This window comes from Triturus cristatus, chromosome 6, assembly GCF_964204655.1.
Source record: "Triturus cristatus chromosome 6, aTriCri1.1, whole genome shotgun sequence".
In the NCBI taxonomy this organism is placed as follows: domain Eukaryota; kingdom Metazoa; phylum Chordata; class Amphibia; order Caudata; family Salamandridae; genus Triturus; species Triturus cristatus.
This window is the reverse complement of record NC_140589.1, coordinates 420,951,668-420,967,573: the sequence shown is the minus strand read 5'-3', so window position 1 is coordinate 420,967,573 and position 15,906 is coordinate 420,951,668. Positions and strand designations below refer to the sequence as shown.

Genomic DNA, 15,906 nt, shown 5'->3' with positions numbered 1-15,906 from the left:
CAGGCACTGGCTCCCTGCCTCTCCTCTGCACTCCAAGCCTCTCCAGAGTCTGTTAATTGTGTGCACCTGCCTGGGTGTGGCCACTTCCTGGTTGGGTGGGGTGTGGTTGCACAGGATTGGCTGTTTCATCCAGTCATGTGATTTTTTTTCCCGATTCGGTAATACCGAAATACCACCTCGGTATTTACCGATTCGGTAAATTCCGATTCTTGATTACCGAATGTTACCGATTCGGTAATTATTACCGAATTTTTACCTACATATAACTTACCGATTCTTAAATACCGATTCGGTACGGTTCGGTATTTAAGAATCGGTAATTTTTATTTACCTACATGAGGCCCAATATTTTTTGTTTTTGCTAATATAATATTCAATGTATGTTATACAATTTTTCGTACATTTTTTGAACATTTGTAAAAAATTTTTACAATAGATACAAATATACATTACATTTTTGGATTTTTTATATCATTTCTGCCATTCTTGTTTATGGGGAGTCAGTCTTTTTTTTTATTTTTCCTACGCGGCCATTTGTTACATTTCCTTACTTTTCTATCTGTTTCATTGTTAAGTCATTTTGCAAGACGGAACCTCGCAGTTGGGAGCTCTGTTTCGTCGGTTAAGGTAAGTTTGATTCATTTTACTTTTAAGGTAGAGGGTAGGGCCGAGGAATAAGAAGTGTAGTTAAATTTGTTAACACGGTAATTGTTCATTTTTGGTGTACTAGGTGTTGTTTTGGTTGTTTAGTGTTTTATTTGTTTGACGTAGTGTTGGATAGAAGTAGAGTGTTATATAGTGTTAGTTATTTGTTGTTTAATTGCTATGTTGTATTTAGTGTTAATATTAATGTTTGTGGGTTTGTACATGTTATTGTGGGAGGGTGATCTCTTTTTTATTTACAGGTTTTCCGTTTTGTGATTGGATGGTGCTGACAACACCTTTTTTCTTTTTTTTTTTTAAAAAAAAGGAAAATGTATTTTGTTTCTTTGAAACAAGTAAGGGGCATAGTAACAAGGGCCGGCGATAAATATCGCAAAGCGCGCTTAGCGCATGCATATTTATCGCCGGCTATCTCTGGAATTTATCGCCCTGTTTGCGCGTTATTAACAACACGCATCGCCGAGGCGATAAAATTCCAGAGATAGTTGGGATATCGCCGTTTTCCATGGTGGAAAACGGCGATATCCTAGATGATAGGGCCTGTGGTCTTAGCCACAAAATCCACCCCCCATGTTAAGTATGCATTAGTCAGGAATTTAACAGACGTTAAATTCCTGCATTAAGGCATACTTAACGCGATTTTAAAAATCGCTACCCTCCCTTGTTAATATCGCGAAGCTGCCTTCGCGATATTTTCCCAAGGGAGTCTTGTCAGGCACGCCTCCTTTGCAAAAGCGGCGATAATTTCATATGCCCCTAAATTTTTTACATTTCATTTTATTTTTCGGGTTTGTTGGAGCATCTTTTTTTAGCTAATTTTTGGGGTTTTGATGGTTTCGGTATTCAGAGGATTGCGTCGTTGGAGCCTTTTTTCTACAGTCCTATTTTTGCGTTTTACAAAAAAATCTAATTTTCAGGTTTTTGAGGGTTTTGTTATTCAGAGGTTTGCGTTGTTGGAGCCTTTTTTATACAGTTGTATTTTTGCATTTTTTTGGGGGGCTTTCTTTTCGAATGGATTCTTCTTTTGATTTATCTACTATGGATTTGTTTGTTTTCATGGACCATCTACTGCAACATAACTGTACATTATTTTTTATTATTATGGGTGGGAAATGTTTTTGGTTACATTTTGTTTGTTTGTTTCCTTTTTATTTTAATAATTATATTATGTCATATATTTATATGTACATTTTTAATTTTCAAATAAAAAGAATAGAATTGTGTAGGTTAAATGTTTTGTTATTTTAAAGTTCGTTTGATGTTTAGGATTGTTTTTTGTTTATAGTATTGATTTAGCAATCATGTCTAGGTATTCTATACCTTTGGGGGCCGATTCCGATCCTGGAAAAACCGGGTACGAACCATCGGTCGGAGCGTTTTCTCCGTCCGTCTCGTACCCGGTAAAAACACCATACAAACTTAAAAGTACGATTCGTACGGAAACACCATTTGTAGTATACACCAGTATGTAGGTACGGTGCGGACCCCCACCCGTGTATGTACGCCTTACATACACGGGTGGGGGTCCACGCCGTACACACGGGGGTGGGGGTACGTGCCGTACATACACGGGTGGGGGTCCGCGCCGTACATACACGGGTGGGGGTCCGCGCCGTACACACGGGGGGTGGGGGTATGCGCCACACATACACGGGTGGGGGTCCGTGTCGTACATACACGGGTGGGGGTCCGCACCGTACCTACGGGGGTGGGGGTCCGCACCGTACATACACGGGTGGGGGTCCGCGCCGTACACACGGGGGTGGGGGTACGCACCGTACATACACGGGTGGGGGTACGTGCCGTACATACACGGGTGGGGGTACGCGCCGTACATACACAGGTGGGGGTACGTGCTGTACACACGGGGGTGGGGGTCCGCGCCGTACACACGGGGGTGGGGGTACGGCGCGTCCATCCACGGGGGGGCTGGTGGTACGGCGCGTCCATCCGCGGGGCTGGGGGGGGAAGGCGTGTACATCCGCGGGGTTGGGGGGGACGGTGCATACATACGGGGGCTGGGGGGGACGGCGCGTAGATCCGCGGGGCTGGGGGGGGACGGCGCGTGCATACAGGGGGCTGGGGGGTTGTTCGGCGTGTACCGAGCACCTGCTTGGACGTCGCCATGGTTGCTATAGGAGTTCGGTCCAGGTTGGTCTTTTTACCATACGGTTGTACGGACGGTACGAATCGTACTTGCGCACTGGGACTTCAGTTTTCAGATTCGTACGTAAAAATGTCCGGGGACGTGTCGGACACCTTTTCCGACCCGAGGACGTGTCGGGGAATTTACCCAATGCGATTCGTATGGACTTTTTCACATACGAATCGTACTTGCCAGTTTGTACGGGACTTATACGATTCGTACGGTAAAAAATCCAGATACGATTCATACGGGGAATATTTTTCCAGGATCGGAATAGGCCCCTTGGTGTTTGGAAATAGTTGAGTTTTATGTTGCAGGTATTCATACATTGTTTTTGTTTGTTTACTGAGTTTAGGGCTGATTTTAGTTACGGATTGCTCTAGTCTTAGCTCTTGATAGCTGTGTTTTTTTTTCTGGTTTCTATTAGTTTGTGTAAGGTTGGTTGCCATCTTCCTAATGTGGCGTGGAAGGCATTGTGCATCCTTCCACCGCGTTATTAGTTTTAGCTTGTTGAGCTAGAGTGGTATCGTAGACGTTCCACCTGGGGATTTGGACCTTTGGTTGTCTACTGTGCCCTGACCTATGTAGCCTTCCCACTCTAGGGGGCAATTAGGATGGCGGGTGGACACCCTAGCGGAAACTGGACCGCCTGCCAGCCAGGTGGCGGTCCTGCCACCCAAAACTTGATGCAACCGCCACCGCGGCGGTCGCATCAGGCATTCTCAGCATTGCTGCGGGTGCTGCTGGCTGCAGCACCCGCCGTAATGGTGAAAATGCCATGTTGTGCATTGCCCTGCGGTGCCTGCCACCATGTGCAGGGCAATGCCAAGTGCAGCCCCCAACCCCCCACCCCCCTGGGGGCCCGCAACGGGCCTCCAAAGTGAATCCCCGCCAGCCTTTCCATGGCGGCATCGCCGCTATGGAAAGGCCTTGATTTCCCTACATCCTAATATGGATGTGCTAGGCACCGCCACCATATTGTGGCCCAAATCTGCACCGCCGGCAATCGTAACGATGCCGACTGGCGGAAAACCAGTCGGACGCACTTTGCGTCCGCTGCGATACCCCCAACCATTAAAATATGGTGTGTGTTAAATAGGGTTGCAATGGCAGGCAGATCGCCACCGCCGGGCTGACCATCCTAATCAACCACCAAGTGTCTTCAAAGTAGTCTAGGAAAGGAGTTACTTTTGTTTGTATGTTATAGTGCTTGGCTACTTAAGTTGTTGGTACATAGGCCAGGGCTATATTTTTTTTATTCGATGGGCAAAGTTGCTATTGGTGGAGTAATCTATACTTAGGGGCCCATTAGGATGGTGGTCGGAAAACCACCCGGACCGCCAAGGTAGCGGGAAAAAAACACCCACCGGTACCGCAACTAAACCGGCGGTACAATTAGGATCAACCGCCCAAAAATACCGACCGCGGCGGAACGAGACAAAGAAAAAACGCCCGTAGCAGGCGGAGAAGGCAAAAATCCATCCGCGACGGTCAGATTTGCTTCGGAAAATCACCAAAATGCCGCCATGACAACGGAGACACAGCACGTAAAATTGGGATACCCCTGATGTTACTGCGGTACATTCCGCTGTTTCCGACCGCCGCGGTCGCCAACAGTGATGAATGGGAGAGCCGGCAGAAGAGCTGTAGCATAGCCACCGCTCCGTGACAAATATGGCGGTTGACAGAAAAAACTCACAACAAGGGCACAAAGTGCACACAGCAAACTAGCCATGCACCCAAAAACACAGAACACACCCAAATTACACAACCACATGGCAACTACAAAAATACAAATCCCAGGACAACCCACACAACACACCTGCAAGCAATTCCCCATTTGGACACACCCACATAGCTGAGTATAAAACCAGCCCCTTCCCTGACCAGAATCCTTTGCAAAACTACACAACTGAGGGACCCAACACCAGAGCACAAAGGAGAGGCAAATCAACACACCATCACTACTCACACCACACACAGCACCACTTCCACACCTGTACCTCTAACCCCTTTGCACATCACACACCATACACATCACCACCACCCCCACCACTCACACCCCTGCACCTATAACTCCTTTGCACATCACACACCATGGCAACATAAAAAATCCCCAAATTCACAGAGAGTGAGTTGACAGTCATGGTAGATGAGATAATCAGAGTAGAACCACAAGTGTTTGGTATCCTGGTCCAACAGACACCATTAGCCACAAGAGCACAAATGTGGGAAAAGGATAGTCAATAAGGTCAATGCAGTAGGGACCACCCAGCGAACAAAAAAGGAAATCATGGAGTGGTGGCATGAAACAGAAGAGGAGCAAGAACCGTGAGCTGGCTCAGTCAGAGGACAGGCGGTGGCCCTCCCATTGCACCCAAAACATTCACTGCATGGGAGGAGAAGGTGCTTGCCATACTGTATCCAGAGAGTCTCACATAAATAGCCAGGGGAGTGCAGGCTGGTAAGGACAAACAAATGTAAACCATTATACTGCCATGTACTGTCTTGCACAACTACAAAGCTACATCTCCTAGGCCCAAGTACATTCATATGCATCACAATACCCAACACAGGCACCACAGATGTAACATCCACTCCATCTAAATCACCCCAAATGTAGTCTGCAACATTCCCAGGGTTACATGTGTATAGGCAGCCAGCACTACTACTCCCACCATGCCCCCTTGTTCCCCAGCTCATCAAGATGGAGTACTCGCTCCCACCCAGAAGCATGCATCAGCATTTGTAGAGTTCACCTCCACCTAACAGGTAAGTAGCCATCTTCCCAGGTTGAGCTGTTTGGGGGTGGGATGCCTGCACTACTACTCCCACCATGCTCCCTTGTTCCCCGGCTTATCAAGATGGAGCACTCCCTCCCACCCAGAAGCATGTGTCAGCCATTGCGGAGTTCACCTCCACCTAACAGATAGGTAGACATCTTCCCTGGGAGGGCTGTTTGGGGGTGGGAGGCCAGCAACACAATTCCCACCATGCCCCCTGTCCCACACCTGAGCAGGATGGAGCACCCCCCAGAAGCATGTGGCAGAGATAGCATTGCTCACATCAAACTAACAGGTAGGTAGCCATCTTAACAGGGAGGGGTGTTTGTGGGTGGGAAGACTGTACTACAACTCCCACCATGCCCCCTGTCCCACACTTGAGCAGGATGGAGCACTCCACACCCAGAATCATTTGGAAGCCATTGTCTAACTTCAAACAAACTAACAGGTAAGTAGACCTCATCTCTGAGAGGGCTGTCTGGGTATGGGAGGCCTGAACAGAAACTTTCACCAGGCCCCCTGACCCACCCCTGAGGATGGAGCACTCCCCCCACCACCCAGAAGCATTTGCCAGCCATTGAATGGCTCACATTCACCTAACAGATAGGTAGCCATCTTCCCAGGGAGGGTTGTTTGGGGGTAGGAGGCCAGCAACACAACTCCCACCATGCCCACTGTCCCACCCCTGAGCAGGATGGGGCACCCCCAAAGCATGTGGCAGAGATTGCATTGCTCACATCAAACTAACAGGTAGGTAGCCATCTTAACAGGGAGGGGTATTTGTGGGTTGGAAGACTGCACTACAACTCCCACCATGCCCCCTGTCCCACACCTGAGCAGGATGGAGCACCCCCCCCCCCCCAGAAGCATGTGGCAGAGATAGAATTGCGCACATCAAACTAACAGGTAGGTAGCCATCTTAACAAGGAGGGGTGTTTGTGGGTGGGAAGACTGCACTGCAACTCCCACCATGCCCCCTGTCCCATACCTGAGAAGGATGGAGCACCCCCACCCCCCAAGCATGTTGCAGAGATTGCATTGCTCACAATAAACTAACAGGTAGATACCCATCGTAACAGGGAGGGGTGTTTGTGGGTAGGAAGACTGCACTACAACTCCCATCATTCCCCCTGTCCCATACCTGAGCAGGATGGAGCACCCCCAAAGCATGTGGCAGAGACTGCATTGCTCACATCAAACTAACAGGTGGGTAGACCTCATCTCTGTGAGGGCTGTTTGGGGGTGGGAGGCCTGCACAACAACTCACACCAGGCCCCCTGACCCACTCCTGAGAAGGATGGAGCACCCGCCCAAAGCATTTGGAAGCCATTGTCTCACTACAAACAAACTAACAGGTAGGTAGACCCCTTCCCTGGGAGGCTTTTTGGGGGTGGGAGGCCTGCACATCAACTCACACCAGGCCCCCTTGTTCCCTGGCTCATCAGGAAGGAGCACTCCCTCCCACCCAGATGCGTATGTAAACCATTGCACTGTCCGCTTCAAACTAACAGGTAGGTAGTATGCTTCCTTGTCCCACACCTGAGCAGGATGGAAGCCTACACCATACACACACAAACAGATGTGTCACAAATCCAATGCAAATGTGAAAGCATAACAAGTAAGTAGCCAGTACATGCACCCAGCCATTCCTCTCAAAAACCATGGTGCCATATGACAACACCAGCCCTCTCATCGCACAAATATACACACCAATACCATTGCCTCTCACAGTGTGCAGACAGCTAAGCAAATTCAATTGTCACAGCAACCAAAGTATGACACAACAATTAGCATGCTGAAGAAAGTCTGTGCACAATCATGCACAGCACTGAATGCCATGTGGAAGTGCCATGTGGAAGTGCCATGTGGCCAGAAGTGCAAGGACCACATGAAAACAAAGAAAGCATGGTTGTTGGTACAAATTCAGATTTGCACATGACATGACAAAGGTATGCATGAGATAACAATGGCCAGTTCATGCCCAGATGTCACGTCTGCCAGGGCAGAGTAATCAACAAAGAGGCGTCACTGAAAATCTTTGTTACGCAAGTCCCTAGATGGCAACATGTCCCTGTAATCACAAAACATGCACGTGGCGCATGGTATGTTTTGACACCTCACACCATGGACAAGTAATGCATGTACCTCAACATCATCTCAGGAGGAACAGTAGTGCACATACAAACAATGTGATGATTAGTCAACTGTGTGGTGTACAAACAGTGACTAATACACAGCTAACACAAAGCTTGGGGGGGTGCACTGCAATTACCATTTCCCATATGTCCCACAGGTGACCAAAAACTGACTGCAGAGGACAACACCAGCAACCTGCAGAGCCAGTCTCCCCCTGTGGAACATGGACTCTCAGATGTTGACTCCTGGGATTCAGAGGATGAGGAGCTCTGAGCTGTCCCATCTGGTGTGCCAGGGCACAACCGGTCCCAGGACCGATCGTCCCCCCACCACATCTGCAGACCCCTGCTGTTAGGGCCTGTGCGTCCTCCACCTCCACCACCAGTGCTGCCTGCAACACTGCCCCTGTCACAGAGGATGACCACCCCACACTACCAACTGAGGTGGCCAAGGAGAGGATGCGGGTACCTACAGTGGTGAGGCAACAGGTCAGTGGCAGCAGGGCAGGTGGATGGGCCAGGGTCACTCACAGACAACCAAAGCCTGGGACCAAAGCCTTGGACAACATAAACAGAGTCCTTGGCGCATATGAACGGGCGTAGGCACCAACGGGCCGGTCAGAAGAAGATTCCTGTGAGCTCCTCCTGCTAATGAGGTTCATGGACACCCTCATGGGACAAATTGTGGCCCTTTTTGGCCAGCTAGTGGTGGTACTGAGAGACAGGCCTGCGCCACAAACAACACCTGCTCCTGGGCCGCAGGATGACAGTTCAACATCCTCCCCTGTGGCCACAGCGAGGGGTGAGTCCTCAGACCCCACTGGCCCTACATCAGAGGCCACCCCTGCCAAGTGACGAAGGGGCCATCCCAAGAAATCCCTGGGAGTATCCCATGGAAAAGAACCTGCCAAACATCAGACACAGAGCCAGCCATGATGGCAACCCTCTTCACTACTGCATTGACTTTTTGGACTGTCCTTCCCCACACTGCCTTGTGAATGGAATCTGTCTGTTGGACTGGGTCACCACATCAATGTGGTGACTACTCGATTCTCTCATTTACCATAACTATCAACTCACTGCTTCACTAATTACCCCAATGTAAATGTTCACCCCCTCACATGTCACCTTTGTAAATAAATACTCCTTAGACACATGTTATTGTTTCTGCTCCGTCTCTATTCCAGGATGTGCAGTCTTCACCCTAATTACAATGTACCAGGAGTATGGAATGTATGTAGGCAAGGAGAGGCTGAAGGGAGCTAGGAAAACACAACAGAACAACATTCACTAGTCTGGGTGTGGCATCACAGACATCACACAACACTTACCATCAATCTAATCTAACATGCACACATCACAATGAGCAACAAGTGCCAACATACACATCCTGTAGAAGTTCCAAACTACCCTGCATCAGAAACATTGTCAGCCACCACTGAGTCAACAACCGGCTGCAGTAACAAAGCTCACATAAACTTTCACAACAACAGCAACATCATCAGACAATGGTTCCGTTGTACATTGTCACTCACCTTCAAGTGAAGTAGCGGTTGATGAGCTGTTGACACAGGTCAACACCTTCCTCCTCTCCACTCTCCTCATCACTGGACACGGGTCGGTTTGCAGGCGGGGGCCTTGGCTGGTCATCAGCATCCAGAAGCAGGGGGAATCTCCTTGCAAATGGCTAGGTTGTGGAGCATGCAGCCTGCCATACAATCTACAATCTGACACACCTTTTTGGGCGGGTACATCAGTGCACCTCCGATCTTGTCCAGGCAGCAAAATTGTGACTTCAGGAGACCAAAAGTACGCTCCACCACACGACGTGTCCTCCAATGGGCATCATTGTAGCGGACTTTCGCTGGTGTCCTGGGATTCCGCAGTGGGCTCAGCAACCAAGGACAATTGGGATATGCAGAGTCACCTAGGTGTGAGGAACACAGAGAAACCTTGTAATGTCACTGTGGCAGAGGACAGCATGTCACACACACAGCACGCTGTTTTACTCTGCATACTCACCCACAATCCATGCACGCTCAAGATGCAGATTAGCCATCAGCTGTGGTACAATGTTGTTACGCATGATGTATGAGTCATGGGCTGAGCCGGGAAATTTCGTACACATGTGCGAGAATGATCATATCCGCCTGGCACACCACTTGCACATTTATGGAGTGGAAATGTTTCCGATTCCTGTAGATGTGCTCACGTGCCTGTGGTGGAATTAGCCCAACATGGGTGCAATCAATGGCACCAACAACATGGGGGATGTGTCCATGGGCATAAAAATCTCCCTTCACAGCCGCCAATTCAGGCCCCCTGGGGAAATGGATATATCTGGCCTTGTAGATCATCAAAGCAGACAGGACATCACGTAGCACCATGCTGAACATAGGTTGCGACATCCCACCTGCACTGGACACCGTGTGCTGGAATGATCCAGTGGCAAAAAAATGCAGGGCCACCATCACCTTAGATGTTGGGGTGAAAGCTGTTGGATATGTTCTGCGAGGCTGCAGGTGGGGCTCCAACATAGCACAAAGGTTCTGTGGGGTGGCTCTATCCAGACGGAATTTCCGTATGACCTCCTCATTCTCCTTGTCTGTCAGCACTTTGAAGGGATGATGCAGATTTTGTCTCCTCCTAGTTGAGATGAAAGTGGACAAATGTCAATGCAATACACCATGAGATGTGCACAACATCCTACGTTTTGACTGACACAACACCAACAATGACTGTCATCACAATTGAGTTACAGAGCAGCTTACATGTAGGGACACCTTCAGCTACACTACTCGTACACGTGTCCCCTTTCACACAGCACGTACCTCTGAAACAACATCGGACTATGAGAATGCACATAGGGATATGGCCACATCTAGCATGGGCATGCCTGCAAGTATTTCATCCAGCATATGTGTAAAAATGCAACACTGCTGTCTCATACCTAACTGCTGTACCTGCCACACCTTCAGGCATAAGTTGAACATTATATAAGTGGTCGTAGTAGCAATTACTTATAAGAAAACAACAAATATAATTACAAAAGCGCAATCCACAGTTTGTGATTTATAGCTGCCTTGATTTAATTTATTACTGTCTTCAATCAGGTATTTTAGAATGCGATTCAAATTCAAAGCATTACTTATTTTGGCAAAGCAGTTGTTTCAATATGTTGTGATACAAAAATTACAGTGCTCTTAGTGAGTGGGAAAGAAAGAGAATGGGTAGGGAGTGGCGAATGAGTGATAGGAGGACAGGGAAAGGGTGTCGTGACATATATACATCATTTGTACATAGTAGGCGACCTTCCCTGCCTGACATAGGTCAATAGTTCCTGGATAAACACATAGCTCTAATGTACATGCGTATTTCACAATTTTTGTCTTTAGAGTCTGTGTAGAGGTAGAGCAGTCTACGTTTCGACCCCTGTAACAGAGGGTGAGTTAGTCCTCATGGTGGGGTCTTCATCAGGGCAAGGTCATATCGAGCACCTGCGAATAATCGAAAAAGCTGTGTGTGAGAGAGGGGAAGCTAGTGGCGGGGTTAGCGCTGAAGTAATGGATGGGGTAACTAATACCTAGTTACCCCATCCATTACTTCAGCACTTTAGAGCTATGGTGGTTGGCATGCTCCGCCACCCAAATCGCGGTAGCTACCGCCTGGCACCAGTGGTGTGTCACCGCCAATGCCCAAGACACATTCGCGGTAGTGATAGACATATATGAGTTGCCAAATGTCGGTTGGCATGCACCCAAATCGAGGTAGCTACCGCCTGGCACCAGCGGTGTGTCACTGCCATGGACCATGGACCATGCCCTTACAGCCAATGGGAGCCTCAATCTCGGTAGCCTATTGCAATTTTGAAAATCACAGTAGGCATGCTCTGCCACCGCGGGCCGGTCATTGGATGCAAATGAAAGATGCACCATCACGGTAGCGCCCGCCTGGCCCCTGCGGTGTGTCACCGCCATGGACCATGCCCTTATAGACAATGGGAACCGCAATTGGGGTAGCCTAATGCAATTTTGAAAAACGGGGTAGGCATGCTTCACCACCTCGGAGCCGGACATTGGATGCATTTGAAAAAGGCAGACTTGAAACACCAATTGCAGCAGCCTAGAAACAACTCCACGGGGCTATATATGTGTGGGAGGGAGCCTCACATTTCCACAGCTCCCAGACCCTGCTGCCTGAGACCCCTCACCTGCTGTTGCTGCTGCCTCCAGGGACTGCTGCCTGCCCCCCCTCAACACCAACTGCTGCTGTCACCTGGCCACAGTGATAGTGAGGACTGAGAAGATCCAAGCCAGGCCCTTCACCAGTGAGGAGCTGGAGGTCCTGGTGGACGAGGTGCTCACACAGTATCAATGGCTTTATGGTGCTCCAAATGTCGTGGTATGTCTTCAACAGTGTGAGTGAGAGTGCAGGGGGGCACACATGAAGTTGAGCTGCTGCAGTTTGTGCCTGAGAATGTGGGGTTTTGTCATACACTGCCTAGCATGCTTTTTCCAGGGGAAAGGGGTGTGTGGCCTATTTCACACGTTTCCCTGCCTGCACATCAAGATTTGAGGGACGTGTATTGTCTTGTCAGCCATACAGTGACACAGCAAGTTGGTAATGCAGGAGTAAGGACAGTGATTGCTTGTGTTAATGGATGTGTGGGTCCCTGTTGTCCTTCTCAGTGTGAGCCCACCTGGCCTGCACAGTCATCACCCAATCTGACAAGGACACATCTCTGAATGTACAGCGTGTTACATGTGTCTTTTTTCATTACTCTCCAACAATGAGTCATCTCAGCCCTGTAGATTGCACGACAGACCTTGTGAAAAGGGTGTGGGTTTGTGGGATCATGTCCCTCAATGTGACCTCCATGACACAGTGAGCCATTCACAGGGCAAGGACATTTAGGGCTGCGCAGTGTTGGACACAGTGAGTCTCCGCCCAAACATATGTTGATATGTAATGTATATCTTGATCTACCAAAAAATGGACAGTAGATGTGGGCAGACTACACATGGTTTATGTGCTGGCATCCAGCATGTGTATGAGGTGGGCAGGTACTGTGTCCACCCTCACACCTGCATGCATTTACCTGTGGTTCTCCCATGCTGATGTACCATGTGAGATGCATTCTTGTCTCCATTGGACATGTCTGTGGATTTGGGATGAGTCAGTATCATGCTACTGTACTGAGAGATATTGGTACATAACACTGTGTCACTGATGTTTTCCCCCCCTTGTCTCCCATGCCTGCAGCTCAAAGTACACCAGCGTAAGGCTGTGTGGAGGTCCATTGCATGCAAGGTGCGGGCTCCTGGTGTTTTTCAAACCGATGGTACACCCACTGCCACAAGAGGTGGGATGACATCTGCCGGTTGAGCAAGAACGTGGTCGAGATGACACGGGGGCTGATCCCTCGGACTGGCAGTTGGCGCGGCGCAGCATGACACCACTAATGGCCCGGATCTTGGCATTGACACAGCCTGAGCTGGATGCATGTTTGAATGCGCATCAACAGCAAGCTAGGGGTGCGTATTCTGGGAAGGGTGACTTTGGCTGTGAGTGGCTGCATGTGTACACAGCCTGGGCCAGCGCTGGGCTATGTGATGTTGGTAGTGTGATGCAGTGGCGTGTAAGTGGCCTCAGTGCTGGGTGCAGCTGTCATGCATTTGACCTACCTGTACTTCCTACTGTAATTTGAGTATTGGGCATTTGCATTGCATTCTGAGTCGTGGCATTTAGGTATCGTCTGCATTGGGGTAGTCTGGTAAATCACATGGAAGGGGACGGCAGTGTGCCTAATCTAAGTGTGCTTTCATCAATGCGTGTATTGCCTGACCTCAGATTTGTGAGGCTTAGACATCTGACGCCAATGTGCAACAATAGTTGTGCCCCAAACTACAACATGGTGGATGGCATGGGCTCATGGCCATTGTGGACTGTTATGTTGGAGTCTGTATCTGTGTTGTCCCCTTCTGCTCCATCCAGATATGACAGTGGCAACATGTTGTGGGGTTCATCCTTGCCCCCATCAGGGCCCTAGGTGTGCTCAGAGCTACTTGTGTGTCTGGTTGAACGGAGCCACCGGCAGGATATTGTCCTGTGTAGGCATCACATGGCTCACTTATGCCTGGTTTGCTTGTTGACACCCACTGTTCGAGTTAAAAACTACTGAGGTTGCACAATGTTATTGCACAGGGTGGTGTGCAACATGTAGATTTCATCATCTTCAGTGATGCTTTGCTTGCATATGTTTGTTCTGTTGATGCCAATAAACTGACCCTCCATCTCTCTCTCATGCAGCATCTCCCATGGGCACGGAAGGACAGGGGTTGGACACCAGTGGTGAGGAATCAAGCACAACAGCTGCACAGGAGCACAGTGACACAGATTTGACCAGTGCCTCAGAGGGGGACAGGAGTCTGCTGGAAGAAGCACAGCTAGAGACGCAAAGCTCAACGTCATCTGACGCCAGCTGTGAAGCAGCCATGTTGTTGGGCACTGGGAACGGGGACTCTGCCTCCTCTTCCACCACACAGCATACGGTGCCCACCCTCTCAGCTACTTCCACTAGTGCTGCCTGTCCTCGCACAAATAAGAAGGGAAGAGTGTCCTTCACCCTAGGCATCGCTGCCCCTGCCTCTGTCCCCCTGCTGCCATCAGTGCTGAGTCTGTGGACCTTTTGCACCAGCTGTGTGTGGGCCAGACAGCTCTCCTCAATGCCTTCATAGACCACGACAAAAAGTTGGCACAGGTGGTTGCTTTCATGGAGGGCATACATTCAGACATGGGTGGGCTACACCAGACTGTCCAGTCTTTGCCCTCTGCAGTGACTGATGGCAGCCCTTCAACTGGCACAATCTCAGAGTCCAGCTCCAGTCCCTTTGTGCACCCCCCTACCAGTAGACGGATCGGACGATAGTGATCACACACCACACACCTCAAGTTCAAGATACAGCACACGCAGCGCACAGCAGCAGCAGCCCAAGCGGTCCAAGGCACAGACACCATCCCCACAGAAAACTAAAGCGACCCCAGAGCGCAAAGACAAATGCCCGTCAGGCAACACCAAGGGCCACAAAGCCAAGAAGCAGGCCTCAGGGTCACATGCCTCAGAGGCATCACTCTCCTGTCACAAAAGTGTCTCGCAAAGACAATCAGACAGTTTCCGTGCCCACTGAGAAGGTGGTGCCTGCTAAGAGTACACATAAGAAGAGCTCCTAGGCATATTCACCCACAACCTCGGCTCCCATCCAAAGCCCAGTGAAGCAGGGAAAGGAGTGCACTGTAGGGGGACCACCTGATAAACAGGGGATGGAGGTGCAAAGGCAAGGCCAGGCCAAGCGAACAGCTGGATCCAGTATGTCCCCAGAGGGTGGGCCACTGGCTGCACCTGATGCAGCTTTGGTGGTGAGTGTGCCTGTTGTGTCCGCACCACTTACCACTAATCCCAAGACAGGGAAGCCATTTAGAATCCCCAAGAAGGGGAAAGGCACCCCTCCACAATCTCCCACCCACACTGTGTCTCACGGCAGCATGACTCCACCTCCACGTGCCACTACACCACCTGGTCCAAGCAGCCATCCGGCTTCCCAATCCACTGATGCCTCTACCTCAGCTGGGCCTCTCTCTCCCCAGTGAAGTTCTACAACTGTCCCCAACAAACAGCCAGCTCCCAGTCAGACTGACAGGCAAGTCTGAGTGGTAGTCACCCTCACACACCTGTCCCTCCCACAGTGGTGCCTGTACTGCCCATTGTTACCCCCCTGACTGTGTTGCTGACCATGGCAGGGTACAGTCACACACATTCCCTGTGCAGCTTCTCATGGACTCACCCTGCACATTGGACTGGCCACTGGCCTTGTTGTTCACAGCTGTTTGCCCCTTGCCTGTGCAGCTTCTCATGGACTTACTCTGCATTTTGTGATGGCCACTGGCCTTGTTGTTGACTGCTGTGTGCCCCTTGCCTGTGCAGCTTCTCATGGACTTACTTTGCACATTGGAGTGGCCACTGGAATATTGGTGCTTATCTGTGCAATATGTGAATAAAGACAGTTTCTCCTGTTGTTTGTTTTGTCAGTGTCCTTACTGATTAAAGTTTTTCTGTGTGTGTATGGTTTACTGTGCCACATGCTCTGTATGCCACTTCAACATTGCCAATGGCTTGTCTCAC

General features: G+C 49.7%; 1 long non-coding RNA gene across 1 annotated transcript in view; it reads left to right on the top strand.

Moving 5' to 3' along the window:
• Positions 1-15,683, top strand: part of LOC146817233 (uncharacterized) — a 35,506-nt gene extending 19,823 nt beyond the window's left edge. Inside the window, exons 6-7 of the long non-coding RNA XR_014962518.1 lie at positions 12,990-13,261; positions 14,037-15,683. This is a non-coding gene — a long non-coding RNA (uncharacterized LOC146817233). The remainder of the gene's footprint in view (positions 1-12,989; positions 13,262-14,036) is intronic.
• The last annotated feature ends 223 nt before the right edge of the window (positions 15,684-15,906 follow it).